General features: G+C 44.0%; 1 long non-coding RNA gene across 3 annotated transcripts in view; it reads right to left on the reverse strand.

Moving 5' to 3' along the window:
* LOC122227625 overlaps positions 1 to 10,188 on the reverse strand; it is an 86,331-nt gene extending 76,143 nt beyond the window's left edge. For 2 of the 3 annotated variants that reach the window (XR_006206159.1, XR_006206156.1), the window contains exons 1-2: positions 10,075 to 10,188; positions 2,104 to 2,197 (exon numbers count right to left, since the gene is read on the reverse strand). This is a non-coding gene — a long non-coding RNA (uncharacterized LOC122227625). The remainder of the gene's footprint in view (positions 1 to 2,103; positions 2,198 to 10,074) is intronic. The other variant, XR_006206157.1, reaches the window with a different exon arrangement.
* Positions 10,189 to 22,395: the final 12,207 nt, after the last annotated feature.

Below are 22,395 nucleotides of genomic sequence, written 5' to 3' on the forward strand. Positions count from 1 at the left end.
CCCAAGGGACCTGTCTCCACCTAAACCTTGTCTCTTCTCTGCCCCAGATGGTCCTTATTTGAGCTGGATCCATTTTCTTGGCCACCTTGCTGAATGCGGTATACACTCATTCTAGAAAATGCTGACCTCTGCTCCAGGCCGCCTTGTCGGCAGTTTCCCAGACATGGCTCGACTGTTTATTTATTTATTTTTGTGTTAGCAAAGAGGAGAAAATCACATCGGCCTAAAATGAATACTAATGAAATGCCTTCGTTAGCTTCCTTTGTGATGAGAATGAAAAATCGGATTTCCGCAGAATTGCAAGCCATATATTTCTTTCCCCCAACCTTTTTTTTTTTTTTTTTTTTGCCCTTTCCTCTGATAGGAAGATTACGGACAGCCAAGAAGGAAAGTAAAGTCATTTCATAAAAAATATCTGCATTTTTAAGGGCGCCTTTGTTGCAGAGGGACGTGGCAGTGCAATTTCTCCAAACCCACTTTTCCCAGCCTGTAAAGCAAATGTACCTATTTGTCCTCTGCTGCAACAATGCCAGCTGCATTCAATCAACTGAGAAGCTGCAAGCCATAAACCTTCTTCCCCAGCTAGGGGGGTGAGGTGGGGGGAGGGAGCAAGCAAGAGAGGAGGCATGCCATAAAAATTCATCAGAATAATGTAGGGATGAGACGCGCTCCGATCGCCGGCAAGCAATCAACCAATCACTCATTCTGTGGCATTTACAGCACGTCTCATTCCCCTGTTCCTTAAGGACAATTGATTTTTCCTGATTCCATTAGCATAACGGCGTGGAAAATGTCTGCAGTGCAATATTTCTGGAAAGTTCCAACAAGTAGGCTGGGCACTGGAGTGTGACCATCTCCATAAAGCTTCCTCAGGCTCTGCGGCAGACATCACCACAGCCGCAGCAAAGTGCCCAGAGAGAATGATACAGCCTCCAAAACTTGGGGGCCAAGGGCACCTGAGGGGTGTCAGAGCAGGTAATTGGCACCAATATGAAACCCCTCAATTTCTCATTCCTGGACACAGAAGCACTCTTTTCTGCAAGACGGGGTACTATGGGATGGTAAGGAACAAGCAAAATGCACCCAGCCCAGGAGGGGCTGAGTCACAGATCCTATGTCTACTTGTGGCCTTCCAAGTCTTCTGGGTTTAGGAACTGAGAAAACAATACTTAATATGATTATTCCTTTGTGTGTGAACAGGAGGCTGCAGTAGTGGGTGCCCAGAAGTCGTTATTCTCCTCCTCTGTCAGCTGGGTCCCCACCAAAACAGCATGTGCATGAAGAGGGAATGTGAGGAGTTTGGGGACATGCAGATCTGAATTCAAATTCTGGCTCTCCCTTTTATTTTGTGTGTGGCCATAGGCCACAGTTAATTGGCATCTCTGATCCTCTTCCATAAAGTTTCTTTTTATGGAAACTGGGGACCTCATTACTTCACAAGTTGTTGGGAGAATTAAATGAGAATACGTGAAAAGCACCTAGCATGGTGCTGATGCATAGTGACTGTTCAGCAAATCAAATTCTCCTTCCTCTCTCTATCCCCAAATTTCAATTCCCTCCTTTCCACCAGCAACACAGTTCTCTCACAGTGTCAGCTTCAGCTGGCAAGGTGGTAAATCTTTCAGTGCCAAAAGGAAACATGTAAAACCCAGGATATTTCCATCTACTGTTGCAAGTGAGATGAAAACCTGGCTGTGCCTTTTAGAATGAGCTTGGGGGGACTCCTTCCTCTTGCTCAGTCTCCTGAGTCAGCCCCTGCCTCTCTCTCACCCCCTCCTTTATTCTCACAATGCACCAGAGGGACCTTTCTAAAACACCCATGTGACGTTTTCAAGCCCCTGCTTAAAACTACCCAGTAACTCCTCACTGCCATCTGATCTCTCCAAGATTCAGCTCAGGCTGGGCCTCCTCCAGGAACCCTTCTTTGATCCCACAACCTTTGTGCATCTCACACTCTGTTGTGATTATCTGTGTCCACGTTTTCTCCATCCTAGATGGTAGGTTTCCTAAGGTCAGTTTTCCAGTTCTGAGTCTCTGGCACCTCTCACAGCACCTGATACTTAATAGATGTTTGGTTTATGTTTGTTGAGAAAACCAACTTACAAAGGCAGTGCTGATCTCTTTGGCTAAGACTCTAAGCTTATTTCAGAATTTGTAGGCTGCTTCGGTGCTGGCCATGGTCCTGAATCCTTCAGTACTGAGGAGAGAAGGAAGAAGTAATAAAGAAACCCTGAGTATGGTGAAAACAATACACATTCATTCAGATAACCTCTAAACAAACAGTGTTTGCAGAGCATAAGGAGGGCAGGGATTCTGGGGGAATTAAGTTCCAGTCCTGGGTGTGCTGTGAATACTCTGCTCAAGACACACAACCTTGCTGGGTCTCCATTTTTCTCATCTGTCAAATGTGAATTTGACCTTCCCGTGTCACAAGATTGTTCTAAGGATTACAAAGATGATGTCTGTGAATCTATTTGTAACCTTTCTCTTGTTAAAAAATGTTTATTTATTTTTATTTTGAGATAAAGAGAGACAGAAAGAGTATGAGTGAGGGAGGAGCAGAGAGAGAGGGGAGAGAGAGAATCCCAAGCAGGCTCCATGCTGTCAGCACAGAGTCCAATGCAGGGCTTAATCTCACAAACCTGAGATGACGACCTGAGCTGAAATCAAGAGTCAGATGCTCAATGGACTGAGCAACTCAGGAGCCTCACTTTGTGACCTTTCTTAAAGTGCCTTCCATGAAAGACCTCTGAAGTTCCTTCCAGCTCATTCAGTGCTCACTGATTGAGAGTTACCTACATTGACCATCTCCACTTCTTTACCTCCAATTTAAATTTAGCCCACTCCTGTGTGGCTTTTGGACCTATGACTCTAACAAAACAGCCCTCAGTAATGACCTTATGCTGCTAAATCTATTGATATTTTTCAGTCCTTACTATACCTGCTCTCCTAGAACCATGCCTCTTGTTTTTGAGCACTTATCTTAGGCTGTAATTATACATTCATTTGTTGACCATTTTATTAAGGCTCACTCCCCAACTAGACTGTAAACTCCATGAGGATAGAAACTGCATCTATTTTTGCTTAACACTGTATCCCCGGGTCCTGACATGATGTTTACAGGGAGCAGCCTCCCCAGTGAAATAGGAGGAAGGCAGGCAATGCTCAGAGCAGACATGGCCATTCCAGCACTGACAGACACCAATAGATGACCTGAAACCTCTCTGTAAGTCCTGAGTCAACAACCTAATACCAGAGCTTCTCTGCCTGATGAGACCTGGAGCTCTGAGGAGGCCCCTCTTGAGAAATATTGAGGGTATTATGATGACTGGCATTGTGCCCAGCAGCATGAGTACAGAGGCATCAATACTTACTTACAGAGTTAAATATTGTGGGATAAGATCTGGGGGGATCATTGACCCCAGATACCTTGCTGTACAGAGAATGAAAATCAAGGTCAGAGAATAAATGTGATATGTCTAAGATCTCACAATGAGTCAATGTACTCCACAGTCCAGAAAGAGCAAGAGGCAGAAAGTGTGATCTCTCAGATCCCCTGGGCCCTCTGCTCTGGGCCACCACAACACCTAGGTTTTCCTCTACCATAACATATATCTCCATAGGCTTTCATTATCTGTTCACATATCTGCCTCCCCCTAGAGGATAAAGATGGTGTCTGGTTAATCTTTGTATTTTCAGGACCTAGTTCAATGCAAGATATATAGGAGTCACACTGGATGGTGAAAAGATTGGAAGAGTGGATGTTGAGGTATAAGAAGGGTGACTGGGAACCTGTACAGATCCCCACACAGCCTCAGAATCCCACCCAGCTGAAGATCCCAGGAACAAGGGATGGTCAGTCTCAGGCCTGGATGTCCCCCAAATCCAGACTTGGGCTCCATGGTGAAATCTCTGACATAGATCTGCAACTGAGTTCCTGCTGAATTTCCCACCTGGCCATCCAAGAAAGCCAGAGTCATCCCATAATCTCCTGAGAATGACAGAACTTCAGAGTTTACGATTCATCTTTACAGGTAACACAAAGTACAAAATAACTATCAGCATTTGAAATTGAAGTTATTTTATCCATTCCATAGGATACAGAAGCAGGGGCTTTGCAGCCAGAACCCCCAAGTATAAATTCCAACTTCTCCACTTACATCTGTACACCCAGGTCTATAATGTGGATTTATAAGTATATAGAAAATATGCACTTTGCCTTCAAGGAGCTTATAATCTAGTAATAGGAAAAAGACATGTCTACAAGAATTCTAATGCCAGGTAGGATGTGACTAAAATCTCTCAAAGAGATGATAGGGGAGGCTCACAGCCAGCTGAGAAGAAAGCTTTATGGAGAAAATAGCCTCTCATCCGAGTCTTGAAAGATACATGGGATTTTTTTTTAATTTTTAAAGTTTATTTATTTTGAGAGAGAGAGAGCACAAGCTGGAGAGGGGCAGAGAGAAGGAGAGACAGAGCCCCAAGCAGTCTCCACACCATTAGCACAAAGCCAGATGCAGTGCTCAAATTCACATACTATGAGATCATGACCTGAACTGAGATCAAGAGTCAGATGCTTAACCAACTGCACCATGCAGATGCCCCATTTTGCATGGGATTTTAAGGCAAAGAAAGAGCATTCCTAGTGAAGGAGGAAGGAGGAAAGAATGGAGCATGTTCCTGGAATGGGAAGTAAGCATGTTTGACTGAAGGATTTAGGTAATCTATGGAATATAAGCAGAAGCTGGAGCTATAAAAGGAAGTTAAGCCAAAGTAGAGACTTGAATGACATTCAAGAAGTTAAAAAATTTGTGCAAGGACACATAAAGTCAGTGGGGGAATCTATGATCGGACTTCAATTCTCTCCTCCTTAACCACTTTGCCTTCATCTTCAACATGAGTAATGGCACAGCAATTGGCATGGGCAGAGGACTGTCCCATTATAAAAGTACATGAAAAATAAATAATCAGAATTAGTGTGACTGGCTGTGGGGCAGAGGCTCAGAGTCTCTGACAAATAAAAGTGTGAATTACAGGATGAAAGCAAGGAAATATGTTCTTCCCCCACATCTCTACAAGTGGCATATTCTACTGCCCATCAAAACCATGCTTAGAATAGCTAACTCTTATGAATGAATATAAATCTTTGCCATGGGCACATAATGTTGATACATTTAGTGTCAATTAAACATCCAAATAGCAGGGCTTTTTTCTTCAAAAATATGTACCTCTGCTGAGACTTTTCATGGCAAAGGCAAAGGTAAATTTCAGGCCAGCTCACAAATTCTGAATTATCACAAATTGAAAATTTGTTAGTAGAAAGAAGGTAAGATTGAAGCCAGGTTGATTGTTGAGATATTCAGCAACTTTAGAATCTTCTATCCAAATGTTCTAGCATCTCCAAGGCTTTAACAAATTGATTTATTAGAATGGTACCATGGGCTCAGCCAGTCCCAGGTCCAAGGATCTGCTCAAACATTACCTGACTGTGTGACCCTGAGAACTTTGCTCCACCTATCCAATATTGTGGGCCTATCTAATATTGTGAGGACAAAATAAATCAGATAATAAAATACAAGAGTTTCACTGGGAGAAACTAAAGAATACCCAGAGTTCATATAGTTGGGACAGGAGCTCCAGCTCAGGAATTCAAAAGCAAAGTGGGGATGGGGGTAGGGCAGTGCTGGTCCCAGGCTCTCAGCTACTTTCTCTTCCCACCAGAATGGGGTGAGACTCAAGGTGTGGCTGAGGATGGGGATAGAGCCTGAGCATATCTAGCTTTGGAGGAGTCTGAGTTAGGGGAAGAAGTTGAAAGTGTGGCAGAGTCTGACGCTCATTCTCTATGAAGGCACACACCTAGTCAAGGAAGAGCAGTACCCAACTTTTCTGCATCCTTCAAAACCCTGTTTAGATTACATTGGCTCTGAGATGCTTTCCATGACCTGTTCCCTAGATTTGATTAATCCCTCCCTCTGCCTTTCTGTTGTGACATCTTCCCACCATATAAATCACTGTCAGTTTACATGCCCATCTCTTCTTCAAGAGTGAGAGTTTTCCCTGGAGGCACAGACTCACATCTGAGGCATCCTTGGGTCTCCAGGGCCTGCTCAAGAGTTCCACTCAAGTACAACTCAAGAACTGTTTGCTGAACTGAAAGAGAGTACACATCCAAAAGGAACTTCAGGGACTTGAGAAGAGCAGTGATTTATATGTAGAAGAGATGCTTCTTGGAGAAGGAACATGAGGAAAAGAAAGCCTTGTTCAGGGGTTCAGAGAGAGGAAGAGGACAGACCCTGTCCCTGCTCTTTGAGGGAGGCAGAGGTCATTTCTAGGACTGAGCTGAGCCTCTTGCCTGTACCAAAGAATGTTCAAAGAATGTTCAGATGCCCTCACAGTCTCTAGGCTGAGCCTTTCATAATGAGGTCCATCAGCAATTATAGTGTTTTTCTAATGAAATTCAACTATTTAAAACCAACCTTAAGCTGATGAACACCTTTGGAACCTTACAGGAAAAATGCAGATGAACACCCCACTTTTTGCAGACGGTCCTCAAATATTAAATTGAGACTACTGTCTGGGCAGAGTGTTCCTTATGGCCATCTGAGGGATCTTTCCTAAACCTGTCCATATCACAGCCAAAGTAAAAGTCAAACTAGCCCAGCAATACTCCTCTCCTCACACTTCACCAAACACAATTCATATCTCTGTGCCTTTGCAGATGCTGTTCCCTCTGCCAGGAATTATCTCCTCATTTTCCCAACTCTACTTCACCTGCCTACTCAGCCCCAAACATAAGATCTGATACACATTAGAAACTACCTTTGGGTAGTTTGGGTTTCCTCAGAAACAGATTCTAAAACAAGGATTAAACTGCAGGTAGTGTATTTGGAAAGTGGTTTCAGGAAACTCTAGAAGGGATATTGGGAAGTGAGCTAAGGAAAGGAAGGCACCAATAGAGGGTGTATTTTTAAGCAAGTTACCTCTACGAGTTGGTGGAACTTAACTGCAGGAACCAGTGTAGAACTTCTGTCTCGGAATATCCCACCTGAGGGGTGAGAGAGCTGGGGTATGTATCCACCAGCTGCCATTACTTATTGGCTGAAAGCTGCTCTGTATGCTAACACCCTGGTACTTCTGGCCTGCCTATTATGCTCAGAAATGGTAAATTCTGGGGGCATATGTGTGGGTACTGACAGCATCTGCTTCAGACACCTATAAATTTTGCTGAATGAATGACACACAAACAACTCAATAATGATAATAATAATTAACTAATATTTGTAATAAATAATAATTACTAATATTTTTGCTATATGTCAGACAGAGTATAAGTACTTTATACATACTTTTTCAATCTCCCAACAACCCTGCAAGGTAAGTTATTAGTATGTCTATTTTACAGATAAGAAAATAGAGGCACAAAGAGCTAAGTAACTTGCCCAAGGTCATGCAGCTAATAAATGACAGAACCAGGAGTGGATCTTGACAGCCTGGCATGTAGGTGACCCATTCACTCTACCTACACACTCTGGAGATGCTCCACTTTGGAACCCTGGGGCTGCCATTTCATGGCAATGTAACCTTGGACAAGTTGCTAGTCTTCTAAGTCTTAATTTCCTGATCTGTGAAGTGGGGATCATGTCACATGATTCCTGCACACACAGCAGAAGCTAACATATCAGGGCTGGGCTAGACCTTGGTCTCCATTTGTATAAGGAACTATAAAGCCTCTCCCAGCTCTAATGCTCTGTAGTTTTAAAACTCAAACAACATCTGCCATCCTCCTGTGACAACCTCATTCAGGCACACAGTCCTTTAAGAACCTCATTTGTCTGTTCCATGAAAGTAGAAGTGAGCCCAGAGTAATAAGGTGGAGAGGAGCCCGTCTTTGTGCCTACCACTCCTCCCACTGAGCTAAGGATCTTGACATACTGGCTACAGGAAATTCCAACCCAGAGCCTGGGCTAGGGATCAGGTTCAAATCTCAGCCTTCACTGTGTGGCCTTTAGCAAGTCACTTCACTCATTCAAGTGTCAATTTCCTCATCTGGAATGTGGTGATCACAATTCCTACCCCAGAGGATTGTGATGAGTGTGATGGAAAGCCCCAGAACACAGTAGGTGCTCAAGGACAGGCAGCTACACATTCTTTGTTATGAAGAAGTATGCTATATATTTCCATTAGGGTAGAAAAAAATCTCAATGTGCACTTTAATTCTAAGCCCCGGAGGCCTTTAGCAGGGCTGACAACTTCGTCTGGAGGATGGTAAATATTTGTCTATTTCAGAGGCAGCATTTATCTTCTAAGGCGCTCGTGCCAGTCCCTGTGCTGACAAGCAACTTGTTTATTTATTACCCTAATAACAAATAGATTGTCAGGCCTGGAGGCTCCACATGCGCATGGAGTTTGGGCCTGCTTCAAGCCCCAGCCGTCCAGGCCCTGGCCAGCTCTGCAGGGTCTGGGGAGCTGGGGCGGTGGGGGGGCACCAGAGACCTGGCTCCTTCCATGTCCTGCCTTTTGTTTTTCTATTTGTTCTATCCAAAAACTCCCTTATAGAGCCTACACTGTGAAGCCTTGCCCTGGGCTGGCTCTGGGCTGCAGGGAAGAACCACACACAGCCATTGTCCTCAAAGGGCTTGAAGTCTAGAGAGAGGGAGATGATGATTATAAAAATAATAATAGTGATACTAGTAGTAGCAGCAAATACTCTGTACCAGGTGCTATGCAAAGTACTTTACATACACTAACTCATCTGATCTAACCAACAATTGGATACTATTATTATCCCCATTTTACTGATGAGGAAACTGAGGTACAGAGAGGTTAAGGGACTTGCCCAAGATCACCTCTACAAAAATCATTGCAGTACAGAGCAGGGGTAGATACTGAAAATTTATATAATAACTATATAACAATAATACTTATACAATATTGGTGATAACTGCATGGCCTCCCAGCTATTCCTCCCATGTGCCATGCACAGCCTACTTTAGGGCCGCTTGCTGTTTCCTCTTCCTAGAACAGTCTTCCCCCAGATATCCACCTCACTCACCTCCTTCAAATCTTTGTTCAAATATAACCTCAGTGAGGCCCCCACATTTACAATTGCAGCTCTCCACTTCAACCCTCCCTAGCCACCCCCCATCCTTTGCTTAATTAGCCTCCAGAACACTTAACCACCACCTGTCCTGCTACATATTTTACTTTGGTTTATGTCCACCTCTCTCCACTAGAATGTACCTCCATGGGTCAGAGGTTTTCTATCTCACTTCCTGCTGCATTCATAGCATAAAGAACAGAGCCTGGCAGATAGGAAGTGATCAGTCTGTTGAATGAATGACTTATACCTGACAGTTTGAAGATATCATCCATGTGGCCTGCCCCTGAACTGCTAGCCTCCCTCAGGGTCCACTCTCTGGTTCTCCTTCATGGTGTCATTGGCACCTTCTCTTTAGGGAATTTTACCCCCTCCCATGGCTTCACATTCTTCCCTCCTCTGAGGACTCTTGGATCTTTATTTCTAGACCAAAGCCCACTCTTGAGCTCACCTGTGTAGGTAACAATCCAGGGCACATTGGCACCTGAGCCCCACCTGAGTCACCGTCCAAAATAGATAGATCTCACTACTTTATAAAGTACCCAAATGTATCCCTTCTCCTGGCACCAGCCCCAAGTCATCCAAGCCAGGAGCCTGAGCCAGGGGCCAACTCCTCCTGCCTTTACCCCACAATCAGCAGTCTCAAGTCCTTAGAAGCATTTCTTGGCTGCCCCCTTCTCTTTCACCATGTTAATTTAAGCTATTATTGTATAAGAACTATGGCACAGCCTCCCTCCTGGCTGCCCCACCGCCAGTCCATTCCTAGGAAACCATGCTCTATGGTATGTCTAAAACACCAATACGTCCATGCAATTCCACTATTCCATATTCTTCAGTGACTCCCTATTGCCCAATGACTGAAGGCAAAGGTCATCCTCTATTTACCTTCCCAGCCTCATCATTGACCCTGACTCTCCTCATTCCCCAAACACATCATACTATTTCACACTCCCATGTCTGTGCTTGGGAAGCTCTACCTGAAAGGTTTGCGCTCCTCTCCTCTGCATGAAAAACTCCTCACCCTTCACAATCCAACTTAGATGTCACCTCCTCCATGCAGGTTCCTGTGAGAGAAGAGGAGGGAGCATTGTGAGGACACGGATGCAAGAAAGGGTGAGGCCAGCTTGGGCAATAATGACTCTTGCAGGTTTGGGAATCCTCTGTTAGACCTGGGCTCCTGGAGCTCTTGTAGGTTGTGATGTTATGCTGACTTCAAGGGTGAGAGTGGGGGGGGATGCGATTGCCCATGGCTAAACCCTCACTGTGAGCTCCAACAGATACATGTAGCACCTGGGATCTCAAGGAGCTTGTGTCAAAACGTGCCTGAGACTGTGGGGACTACAAACCACATGATACATGCCAGAAGAAAAGACCACCTCGTGTTCTCACCACAGAGATTAGGACCCCAGCTGTGATATTTGGAGATGGTTTGAGGTAGAGTGGTATGGTGGCTAAAATACCTCTATGCTAGAACTAGGCTGCCTAGCTGCTCTGCCACATTCTCCCTCCACAACTTCGGACAAATTACAAAAATATTCTTTGCCTCAGTTTCCCCATCTATAAAACAGGAACACTTATTGCAGCTGCTTCATAGGATCACTGTGAGGATTAAATGGGTTATTATATATAAAGCACTTACACATGGTAAGCACAATTTAAGTTTTTTTAATGTTTATTTATTTTGAGAGAGAGAAGAAGAGAGGAACAGGGAGGGAGAGAGGAGAGAGAGAATGCTAAGCAGTCTCTGCACTGTCAGCACAGAGCCCAATGCAGGGCTCCATGTCACAACCATGAGATCATGACCTGAGCTGAGATCAAGAGCCAGACACTTAACCAACTGAGCCACTCAGGCACCCCTAAGTTTTGATTATTGTTGTTTTCACACTGTGGTTTGGCAGGAGAAGACCAGCAATGACAGAGACAGAGCAATGACTGGGCATTGCTGCTCTAGGAGGGTAGTGGTCCAGAAGGGGTGACCCTGGGCTCAGGGAAAGACTCCTCTGTGCAGTCCTTCAGAACTCAGGTCCAGCTGGCCTTCTCTATTCTCCAAGTGGCCCTCCCTGACTCTGGACCTCTCAAGGCCCCATCGCACACCCACCTCTATCATGACCCCATGCTGTCATTGTTTGTTTACATGCCTGTCTCCCCATCCAGGCTGTGAACTCCAAAAGGTCTACCCTGATGTAGCTCTAGAGGCCCAGTGCCTCACTTGGTGCCAGGCATGCAGTATGGGTTCTATAACTGAGCGGAACTATCAAGCCCTCCACAACCTTTGGTCCTGAAATCTCAAGCTGTTAATACCTGCCTCCATGTTAGGCCACCAGAGAAGGGCCACACTTTCCCATGCTCTCAGACCTGGGCATCTTGAAGGGAAGGCTTCTGTTACTTTCCAGTGAGCAGGGGCTCCCAAGCCACTGCTCGAGACTCTTCATAAAGCCAAGACCTTAGAGGAACCTGGGGTGTTCATCTGGTAGAGAAGAACAAAATGGGTCCCATTCCTTGTGAAAGGTTTTTCGTGGTGAAATTAGAAATGTAACAGCCAGCTTGACCAAGTGGGAGCCCTCAGCTATGCCCAGTATTAAGTCTTTACTTGCTGGACCACAGGAAGGCTAAGGGTCCTGGGGGAAAGGCCCGGATAGCTATTGCCAAATAGTACAAAAATATTTCCATATTTTGGCAATCAGCTGGGCTCAGTTTGACAAACAACCCAGCCATTACACCTAGACACACCATGCCTTGTCTTCCAGGAATCTAGTGCTCAGTGGGGAACTAAGAAGCCAAGCAAAGAGGTCAACATCAGTTACCACCCAATGAGACAAGAGCAAAGCATGCTAGGAGTCCCATGCAGAAGGACCTGAGCAGTTAAGGGAAGGGAAAGTATTTTTGTTAGGGCTTGGAGTTTGGACCAGGCAGCTGAAGGGAGCCAGTAGTGCAGGCAGTGAGAACAAGGACCTGAAAATGTGTGGGGCCTGTTGAGGGATTGGGGCCAGCACGAATGTGGGAAATGATGCAGGAGGGACCAGGAGGCTTCTTTTTATTAATGTTTATTTATTTTGAGAGAGAGAGAGAGAATGAGCATGGGAGGGGTAGAGAAAGAGGGGCACAGAGGATCCAAAGTGGGCTCTGACAGCAGCTAGCCCAATACAGGGCTCAGACTCATGAACCATGAGATCATGACCTGGGTTGAAGTTGGATGATCAACCAACTGAGCCACTCAGGAAGTCCCTTAAAGTGTTTCTTAAACAGGCAAGTGATGGCAAGAAATCTAATTCTGGCTTCAGTGTAGATAGTGGGCTAAAGAGCCAATGGGGGAGGCAGTGAGGCCAAGTAGAGGCTGTAGCAGGCTTCAGGTCAGGGAAGATGATGGCTGGTCAGGGAGGTGAATGACCAGTGAGATGGAGTATGGAAGCCGGGGGATGTGAGTGGGCAGCACTATCTCAGAAGAACATCAGCCACGTAAGGCCAGACTTGGCCAACAGGAATATTTCAGCTTCTAGAACAAGGCAACCTTTAACCTTGAAGACATCTAAGAGTCAAGGGGAATGTGATAGGTGAGGAGTTTTATCTTCACACATTTAGCCAACAAATGAGAAAATTACTGATGGGTCCTCACAGTACAGCTCCCAGACCGTTGCTATTTATTGGAGTCACCCATTGTGACCCCCCAGACCTTGCAAAACAAAGGGAGAAGTAGTTCCAACTCACTGCAGAAGGTTCACTCACTATTTATCTTTCAACAAAGGATGTGGGCCAGAGTAATTCTTAGGGGCCCCTGGATCATCATTCAACCCATCAGAGAAGAGCTGAAAAGTATAGAATCCAAAGGCTGTTATTTGAGGCTGAGCTGTGGAAAGATCTCTGGGCCAGGAGTCCTGCTGCCACCACTAACTGGCCGTGTGACCTTGGGAAAGTAAATCGCCTGCCCCCTAGACTGTTTCCTCACCTTTAAAGGAGGACTGTGCTGCACCTCACCTGAGGATAGCTCTTCTGTTCTCAACCCACCTTCTGTTCTGTGGTATTAAGCCAGCTATCCAACCCCTCAGCTGTCACACAAGAGCAACCATTTATTACGTACCTACTGTGTTCCAGACTCTCTAAAGGACAACACACACACACGCGTGCGCGCGCGTGCACACACACATGCGCGCACACACACACACACCTACCTAAAATGCAGACAGACTGTAGTATCACCACTTTAGAAATAAGAAAATAAGACTCAGTCTCATTCAAGATCAAGGGCAAATCTGGGATTTACACATGAGTATTTCAAATGCTAACATGCACAAGTTTTCTGCAAGGTGATATAGGCTCCTGAGTGCAAGAATGCAAGTGGGACTCAGAAGGATTCAATATAACTTGTCACAGTCAGCAAAGTGGAGGGCCTTCCATTTCCTCAGTGCTTGCTCTCCCTCTCTAAAATATACACAAACCACCTGAAATGACATACTAACCATATGCCTTCCCATTCTTTAAAATGAGTCCTTCCTTCATCACATCAATAAAAGAAAGGACAAGAACCATATGATCCTCTCAATAGTTGCAGAGAAAGCATTTGACAAAATACAGCATCCTTTCTTGATAAAAAAAAACCCTCGAGAAAGTAGGGATAGAAGGAGCATACCTCGAGATCATAAAAGCCATATGTGAATGAGCCAACACTAATATCATCCTCAATGGGGAAAAACTGAGAGCGTTCCCCCTAAGGTTAGGAAGAAGACAAGGATGTCCACTCCCACCACTGTTATTCAACATAATATTGGAGGGCTTAGCCTCTGCAATCAGACAACATGAAGAAATAAAAAGCATCCCAATCAGCCAGGAGGAGGTCAACCTTTAACTTTTCCCAGATATGATCCTCTATATGGAAAACCCAAAGATTCCACAAAAAAAAACTGCTAGAACTGATCCATGAATTCAGCAAAGTTGCAGGATATAAAATCAATGCACAGAAATTGGTTGCATTCCTATACACCAACAATGAAGCAACAGAAAGAGAAATCAAGGAATCAATCCCATTTATAATTGCACCAAAACCCATAAAATACCTAGGAATAAATCTAACCAAAGAGGTGAAAAATCTACACACTGAAAACTATAGGAATCTTATGAAAGAAATTAAAGATGACACAAAAAAATGGAAGAATATTTTATGTTCCTGGATAGGAAGAACAAGTATTGTTAAAATGTTGATACTACCCAAAGCAATCTACATATTCAATGCAATCCCTATCAAAATAACACCAGCATTCTTCACAGAGCTAGAACAAATAATCCTAAAGTTTGTATGGAACCAGAAAAGACCCCGAATAGCCAAAGCAATCTTGAAAAAGAAAACCAAAGCAGGAGGCATCACAATCCCAGGCTTCAAGCTATACTACAAAGCTGTAATCATCAAGACAGTATGGTACTGGCACAAGAACAGACACTCAGATCAATGGAACAGATAGAGAACCCAGAAATGGACCCACAAACGTATGGCCAACTAATCTTTGACAAAGCAGGAAAGAATACCCAATGGAATAAAGACAGTTTCTTCAGCAAGTGGTGCTGGGAAAACTAGACAGCAACATGCAGAAAAATGAACCTGGACCACTTTCTTATACTATACACAAAAATAAACTCAAAATGGATGAAAGACCTAAATGTAAGACAGGAAGCCATTAAAATCCTCGAGGAGAAAGCAGGCAAAAACCTCTTTGATCTTGCCCACAGCAACTTCTTACTCAACACATATGCAGAGGCAAGGGAAACAAAAGCAAAAATGAACTACTGGGACCTCTAAAAAGCTTCTGCACAGAGAAGGAAACAATCAGCAAAACTAAAAGGCAACTGACAGAATGGGAGAAGATATTTGTAAACGACATATCAGATAAAGGGTTAGTATCCAAAATCTATAAAGAACTTATCAAACTCAACACCCAAAAAACAAATAATTCAGTGAAGAAATGGGCAAAAGACATGAATAGACACTTCTCCAAAGAAGACATCCAGATGGCCAACTGACACATGAAAAAATGCTCAACATCACTCATCATCAGGGAAATACACATCAAAACCACAATGAGATACCACCTTCACCTGTCAGAATGGCTAAGATTAACAATTCAGGCAACAACAGATGTTGGCGATGATGCAGAGAAAGAGGATCTCTTTTGCATTGTTGGTGACAATGCAAGCTGGTGCAGCCACTTTGGGAAAAAGTATGGAGGTTCCTCGAAAAACTAAAAATAGAACTACCCTATGACCCAGCAATTGCACTACTAGGCATTTATCCACGGGATACAGATGTGCTGTTTTGAAGGGACACATGCACCCCCATGTTTATAGCAGCACTGTCAACAATAGCCAAAGTATGGAAAGAGCCCAAATGTCCATCGATGGATGAATGGATAAAGAAGATGTGGTATATATATACAATGGAGTATTATTTGGCAATCAAAAAGAATGAAATCTTGCCGTTTGCAACTACGTGGATGGAACTAGAGGGTATTATGCTAAGTGAAATTAGTCAGAGAAAGACGAAAATCATATGACTTCACTCATATGAGGACTTTATGAGACAAAACAGATGAAATAACAGAAGGGAAACAAAAATAATATAAAAACAGGGAGGGGGACAAAACAGAAGAGACTCATAAATATGGAGAACAAACTGAGGGTTACTGGAGGGGTTGTGGGAGGCGGGATGAGCTAAATGGGTAAGGGCCACTAAGGAATCTACCCCTGAAATCATTGTTGCACTATATACTAATCTGGATGTAAATTTTAAAAAATTAAAAAAATAAATTAAAAGAAAACATTTAAAAAAATAAATAAATAATAAAAAAATAAAATGAATCCTTCTTCTTCCCTGTGGAAATGAAAATACAATCTCACTGTTCTTAGAGTTTAGACTTTGGTCTCATTCAGACCTGTCACTTAATAGCTGTGTGACCTTGGACAGGTTGTTTAACACCTCTGAGCCTGGAGCACCTTATATGTAAAGTAAGGACAATGACAATTATCTACTCCTCATAGATTTGTAGTTAATCCATATGGAGCATTTAGCTCTGAGTCCGACCCACAATACTATTCAATAATAATATAGTCCACAGCAGAGATTTCTGGAGCCAGACTGGCTGGATTCCAGTTCTGGCTACACCATTGAGTGGCCTTGGACAAGTTACTTAACCTTTCTGTAGTTCAGTTTTCTCATCTGTAAAATCGGATTCTTATAGAACTTACCTCATAAATGGTTGTGAAGATTAAATGAGTTAATATGTATAAAATGTTTGGAAAAACACATTATCAGCACTCAGTAAGTTTTGCCTATTGTTATAGATAACTCTCACCATCTATTGTAAGATAAAGAACAGAAAACCCTTTACAAGATACATTGAATATTATACAAATATCTGGCACCCTATAGGAAATAATTAGAACAAGGGAAATTGGTGGGGAAAGGAAAGAAGAAAAGGGGTTCCACTGAGATCATCAGGGTTAAAGGGCCAGGCAGATATTGGAAGATTGAAAAGGAATTCATGGCAAAGTGCTGGCTAAGACAGAAGGAGCAATCTCTCTTTCTCTCTCTCTCTCTCTCTCTCTCTCTCTCTCTCTCTCTCTCTCTTTCTCCCTCCCTCCCTCAATTGTTGTAAGAATAAAACAGAATGATGACACATGACAGAGACTTCCTAGCTCTTTACCAAACCCATGTCTTCTTCTCCTGGGCACATCACTAGACTAAACTTCCCAGTCTCCTGTCATTAGGAGAAACCACATGACTGAATTCCAGCAAATGGAACATGAGTAGAAGTGATGTGTGCCACTTCCTGACCTGGTACACAAAAACCTCCATCCTCTGTGCTCTTTCCTCCTTCTGCCACTGGGCGTAGATGAGATGAACCTGACAGACCCACAATATGTAAGCAGCCGGGGTCTCTGACTCACCAGCTGGAGGAGAGCTTCCTATCAATCAGGAACACCCATCCTGGACTTGACCTGAGAATGAAATAAATTTTCATAGTGTTTGAACCATATGCTTTCATGGGTTTTTTTGTTACAGCAGCTAGTGCTAATGTTTGAGAAGAGTTTAATGCAGTATCTGGAACATGGCGAGCACTCAGTTTATGGTAGCCAAGAATGCAGGAGATCAGAAAGCCCAACAGTGTTGCAGAACATAAAATATCAAGGCTTATATGGGTTCCAGAAAGCAAGTCTTTTGTTCTCTGTCGTTTCTAAATCCTCAAAGGCACAGAGGGGCACATTTCTGGATCCCTGTAAAATAAGATAGATAATCCTCATCTGCCATGGTGACCCTGAAGAATAAAGGAAATAATTATAACTACCATTTTGTCAAGATACTGTGCATCAGGCATTTAACTAATGGCTTTATTTACCTACATTATCTTATTTTTTTCTCTCAAGTATACTAAGAATTCTTATTTTACAGATGAAGAAACTGAGGCTAGGAAGTTAATAGCATGTCTGAGCCACACAGATAGTAAAATAGGCAACCAAGCCAGGTCTGACTGACTGCAGAGAATCCTTAACCACTGGCCTTCCCTAAGTGAAGTGATGCCCTCCAGGGCTCATCTCAGGCCAATTGGCTCCACACAAGGAATTCAGCCAACAAGGGAGGACAGTTAGGTCTGGGGTCACAAGGGCTGATAAATTGAGTCTCATTGTAGGATGTGTAGGATTTAGGGTCTTGCTGGCTCAATCCATCTCTCCAGGTCAGCCCCATCCTCAGCTCCTGCGACCTAGCCAGCTGATGCCAGACCAGCATTGGTGCAACATGTAAAATGCTGAAAAGAAAATGGAGGAAAATAGCTCAGCAGTAGGGAGGAGGGAACTTGTCACCCCATCTCCGTCCATCCCATGCCCAGGCTCCCAGGAGGCAGCTAGAGGTTGGACCCTGGCTCTCTCCCAAGGTCACCTTCACAACAGTTCCACCAGGGCTCCGGCTGGCAGCACCCGCCAACGCCAGGCCGTGATGGATTACTGCTCGCTCTGGCTACTGTTCACTGCACAATCCAATCTAGGAGACACACATATTTCTCAATTCAGGGACTTCTTTTATTTTATGAAAAATCAGCCAGCTGCTCAGGCATGAGTGGCCGGGCTTGGCAAGCGCTTGGATTTTGTTAGACTTCTCCAGCCCTGTTGCCTTCCTAAATTCTCTTCCCTCTACCCTAGTCTACCCATTACCCACTCTTGGCCCTATGGAGGGTGGAAGAAAGAGCACAGATTTGGGAGTCAGACAGTCCTGGGTTAATGCCCCACTTCTGCCACTCGTTCTTTGTGAACCTCAGCTTCCTTGTGCATAAGGTGATGATGATACAACCCACACTTCAGAGTTATTATGCAGAATAAATTAGTCATCAGTTTGGAGTTCCTGGCACAATAAATACCTCACCTGTACCTCCTATGCACAGGAACTTATTCAGTTTCCTCTTCTCCATCTCCATTCTTACTCACTTGCTTCTCATTCTCTCTGTCCTTTGCTGTCTGTCCCTCCTTCTCCCTTCTTCTCTCTTCTCTGTTCAGGTCAACCTTTATACTTTCAGAGGATGTCCCAGACTGCTGTTTTAAAAGGCAGAGCAATTACTACCACAGGTCTCACTGAACTATACTTGTTCTTTATTTTCTACCTTTACCTGGACAACCATGGTCTGTCTTGTGTTGTCATTAGGACATAATTCTTATGACTCAGACAACAGTGATTCTGAGTCTGACTTCTGAAGAGGCTGATTCCAATGCACGCTTAAGATCCCTTGTCATTATCCTGGGGTGGCTGGGTGGTTCAGTCAGTTAAGTGTCTGACTCTTGGTTTCAGCTTAGGTCATGACCTTGCAGCTTTGTGAATTTGAGCCCTGCATTGGGCTCTGCTCTGGTAGTGTGGAGTCTGCTTGGGATTCTCTCTCTTTGCCCCTACCCCACTCACACTGTCTGTCTCTCTCAAAATAAATAAGCTTAAAAAAATATCCTTTGTCATTATCCTTTTAAATTCTAGTGAATCATTTATTCCCAGTTCTTTACCTCCTCTTTATACTTAACCTTTCTGATTTGAATAGGATACCCCCACTGGCTCAAAGAGGGGGGAAAGTATTCTCTTGTTGGAAGTGACCAGAAGATTACATTCATGGAACTGGGTAAAAGCAAAATAGCAGCCCAATCTATGCCATGAGTTCAAGTTCCTCACCACTTCATGCATCATTTGAGTCATCTCAATGATAACCTTCTAAATGGGCAGAAAATCAAGAAGGGTTACATTTAAAAATCAAAGCTGAATTGGTGCTCCAAGAGAAGATAAAAATTGAGCACATCCTTATAAGAAACCCCTTATAAGGGTCTCCTTGTGACGATGCCGGCTTAAAGGTTGGAAGACATTGGTCTTTCAACCTAAGGGAGACCAGAGACCCTGGTCCAGAGCAGTCACACTCCAAGCACTGGCACCAGCAGCTAGAATGGAGTCAGTGGATTTGGGTGCCTGACTCGTCTGTCATACATGTCAACACCAGAACACAGCATCTTCCCAAACATCCTTGACTTCTCTAGTGGACCTTCCTCACTCAGAAACCCAGCTATTCTTCAAGCACTACTGAATCCATGTTCCTTTCTTCATCCACAATGCTTCTGCCTTAATCCAGGGCATAATCTTTCACCTGAGTCCTGCACAAGCCTTCTTCCTGCACCTTCAGACACCTCCCAACCCCCATCCTCACTACACAGCAATGGTGATCTTTTCAAAATGCAAATCTGACCCATGTCCCTCTACTCCTTGAAATTCTCCAATGCCTGCCACTGTTCTCAGGCTGGTATTACTAGTTAGAACAGCAAACGTTTTCTATAAAGGGCCAGGTAGTAAATATTTTAGGCTTTGTGGGATATCTATACTCTGTTGCGACCCTCAGCTGGGCCATTGTAGCAAAAGCAACCATTGACAATAAGTAAGCAAATGGGTGTGGAATGTTTCAATAAAATTCTGTTTATAAAAATAGGCAGGGAGCCAGATTTGGCCAGCAAGCCATAGGGTGCCAACCCCTGAGATTTAGACCAATACCTGAGTGACTTGGCCACTGCCTCAGAGAGGTTAGCCCCATCACTCACCATGCAATTTTTGCTTTATAGTTCAGCCACACAGTACAATTCATTTTCTCCAAGCAGGCTGTGTTCTATCAAGCCATCATGCCTCTACTCATGCTGCTCATTATGCTCAGGCCTTTACCTTACTAGTTCCTACTTATATTAGAAGGCTTAGCTCAGTCTTTGAAGGGAAATTTGGTCATGTGCATCAAACTTTGAAACACATGTTTCTGTTTGACTCACCAATTCAGCTTCTGGGAATTTATCCCACAGACAACTAACTCACCAAAAGCTTTCAAAGATATACCTATAAAGGTGTTTGTGGCAGTACTGTTTAGAGTGTTAAGATAAATTGGAAACAACCTAAATGTTCATCAATGGAGGAGTAATTAAATTATGGTACACACATATAATATGAATAGTGTGCTAGTATTGAAAATAATGAAGTAGATCCCCAGATGTTCTGATATAAAGTTATTTTCAAGATATATTAAGAAAACAAGATGCAAAAGATTGTGTATAACATAATCCGATGTGTGTAAAGAAAGGATACACACTCACAAATGCTTGGTATGTGTAAAGCATCTAAAATGATACACAAGAAATGTAACAGTGCTACCTCTGGGGAATGGAACTTCAGCTTAGGGATTGGAGCAGGGCTGCCAGATATGGTTGTAAAGCCTGTGCACTATACAAGCCCAGGTGGAGCCACGTGTCTAGACCACAGTGGCAATGGCCTGCCTGGAGCTGTGCAGTATAGCAGCAGCTCTGGTTTTGGAGAAGATAAACCTTTTGTTAGCTACCCTTTTATACTATTTGAATTTTTATGACACCAAAGCCTGAAGCTTGAGAGTCAACCCTGGATTTGAAGACTGTGCTGTAGCTGTTTGCTTGCTTGCTAAGCTGTAAGTCTTTTGAGAGGAAAATGCCTGCCTTATTCACAGCACAGTGTGAATGATAACATCAAAGACAGGAGCTCAAGATACAGAGAGAGCACAGATTAACCTGATGTGGAGCTGGATCTTGCCAGAGAAAAAAGCAAGGAAGGGTACTTAAGCCAAGGGAAGAGCAAATGCAAAAGCATCGATGGGTGAAAAAAGTTGCTCATTCATGTGTTCAGAGTGATATAGAGAAATAGACTGCATGTGTATAGATGGGTATTAGATTTAACACAGTTCCTCAGACCTACTGTGTGCTAGAAAGTCAAGGCCAGCTGTCCAGAACTGGACATGTCATGGTCTTCTGTGATTCCAGTGCTCTTGAACAGGAAAAGGAGAACAAGTTCAAATTCCCTTAATATAAGGTAAGATGTTGTTGGCATCCTGTAGGTCAGAGGCAAAAGACAACTGCTGATAGAGACTATAAGAAAAACTTCATGAAGAAGCTAGTATATGACATGAGGAGGATTTTAACAGGCAGAGATGGAACATAGTAGGGCAGAAGGGAGCAGCATTTTAAGCAAAGGAAAGGAAATAAGAGAGCCCAGGACATGCTCAGGTTGCTGGAGCATAGAGCCACATGAGAGAAGGTTATAGATGAAGCGAGTAGGATTGGTTGGCTAAATGGAGAGGGCTTTGAACATGAGGCCAAGGATGCTGGCCTGTTTCCACACTGTTGGTAGAGTCTGGATTTCCAGCTGACATTCTCAGAAGCCGAGGGTTATTATCCAGGACATTAAGTGGCTAATGGGCCCATCCCAGTGCCCTGCGCAGCCTGGAGCACAAATGTTTTCCAAATGCTGTTTTTATCTCTTGGCAACAGTGAGGCCAAGCCCTCTGAGCTAAAAGCCCTGTATTTGCTGTGGTCCATTCTCCTTTCTACTGCCCATGGCCTAAAGCCGTGAGAATTGTCTCTTCATCATCACCACCCCACCCCAGCCACAGCCCAACCTAGCCCTTCCCCGGAAACAAAGCCAAGCCCACACCTGCTCTCTCTGACCTCATTTCTTCCCCACTAATTGATCAGAGCACAATAATAGCAGGCAGCAGGAGGACTAGTCCCTGATGGACGCAAAGCTCAGGAGAGAGCCTCAATTATTAATCCTGCACCAGCTGCTGGAGGCAACAGGCCTCCTGAGTGCCCAGAAGAGTAGCCTGGTCCCAGGTGGGGACGGGGTCAGAGGTGGGGAGGGTGGCTGAGTAATACCCAGCAGCTTCTAGGCCACATCTGGAGCCCCTGGGGCAACAGGATCCGATGCCTGGCCTGAATGGATAGATCTGCTAGCCATCTTG

This window comes from Panthera leo, chromosome C1 (assembly GCF_018350215.1).
Source record: "Panthera leo isolate Ple1 chromosome C1, P.leo_Ple1_pat1.1, whole genome shotgun sequence".
Classification (NCBI taxonomy): Eukaryota; Metazoa; Chordata; class Mammalia; order Carnivora; family Felidae; genus Panthera; species Panthera leo.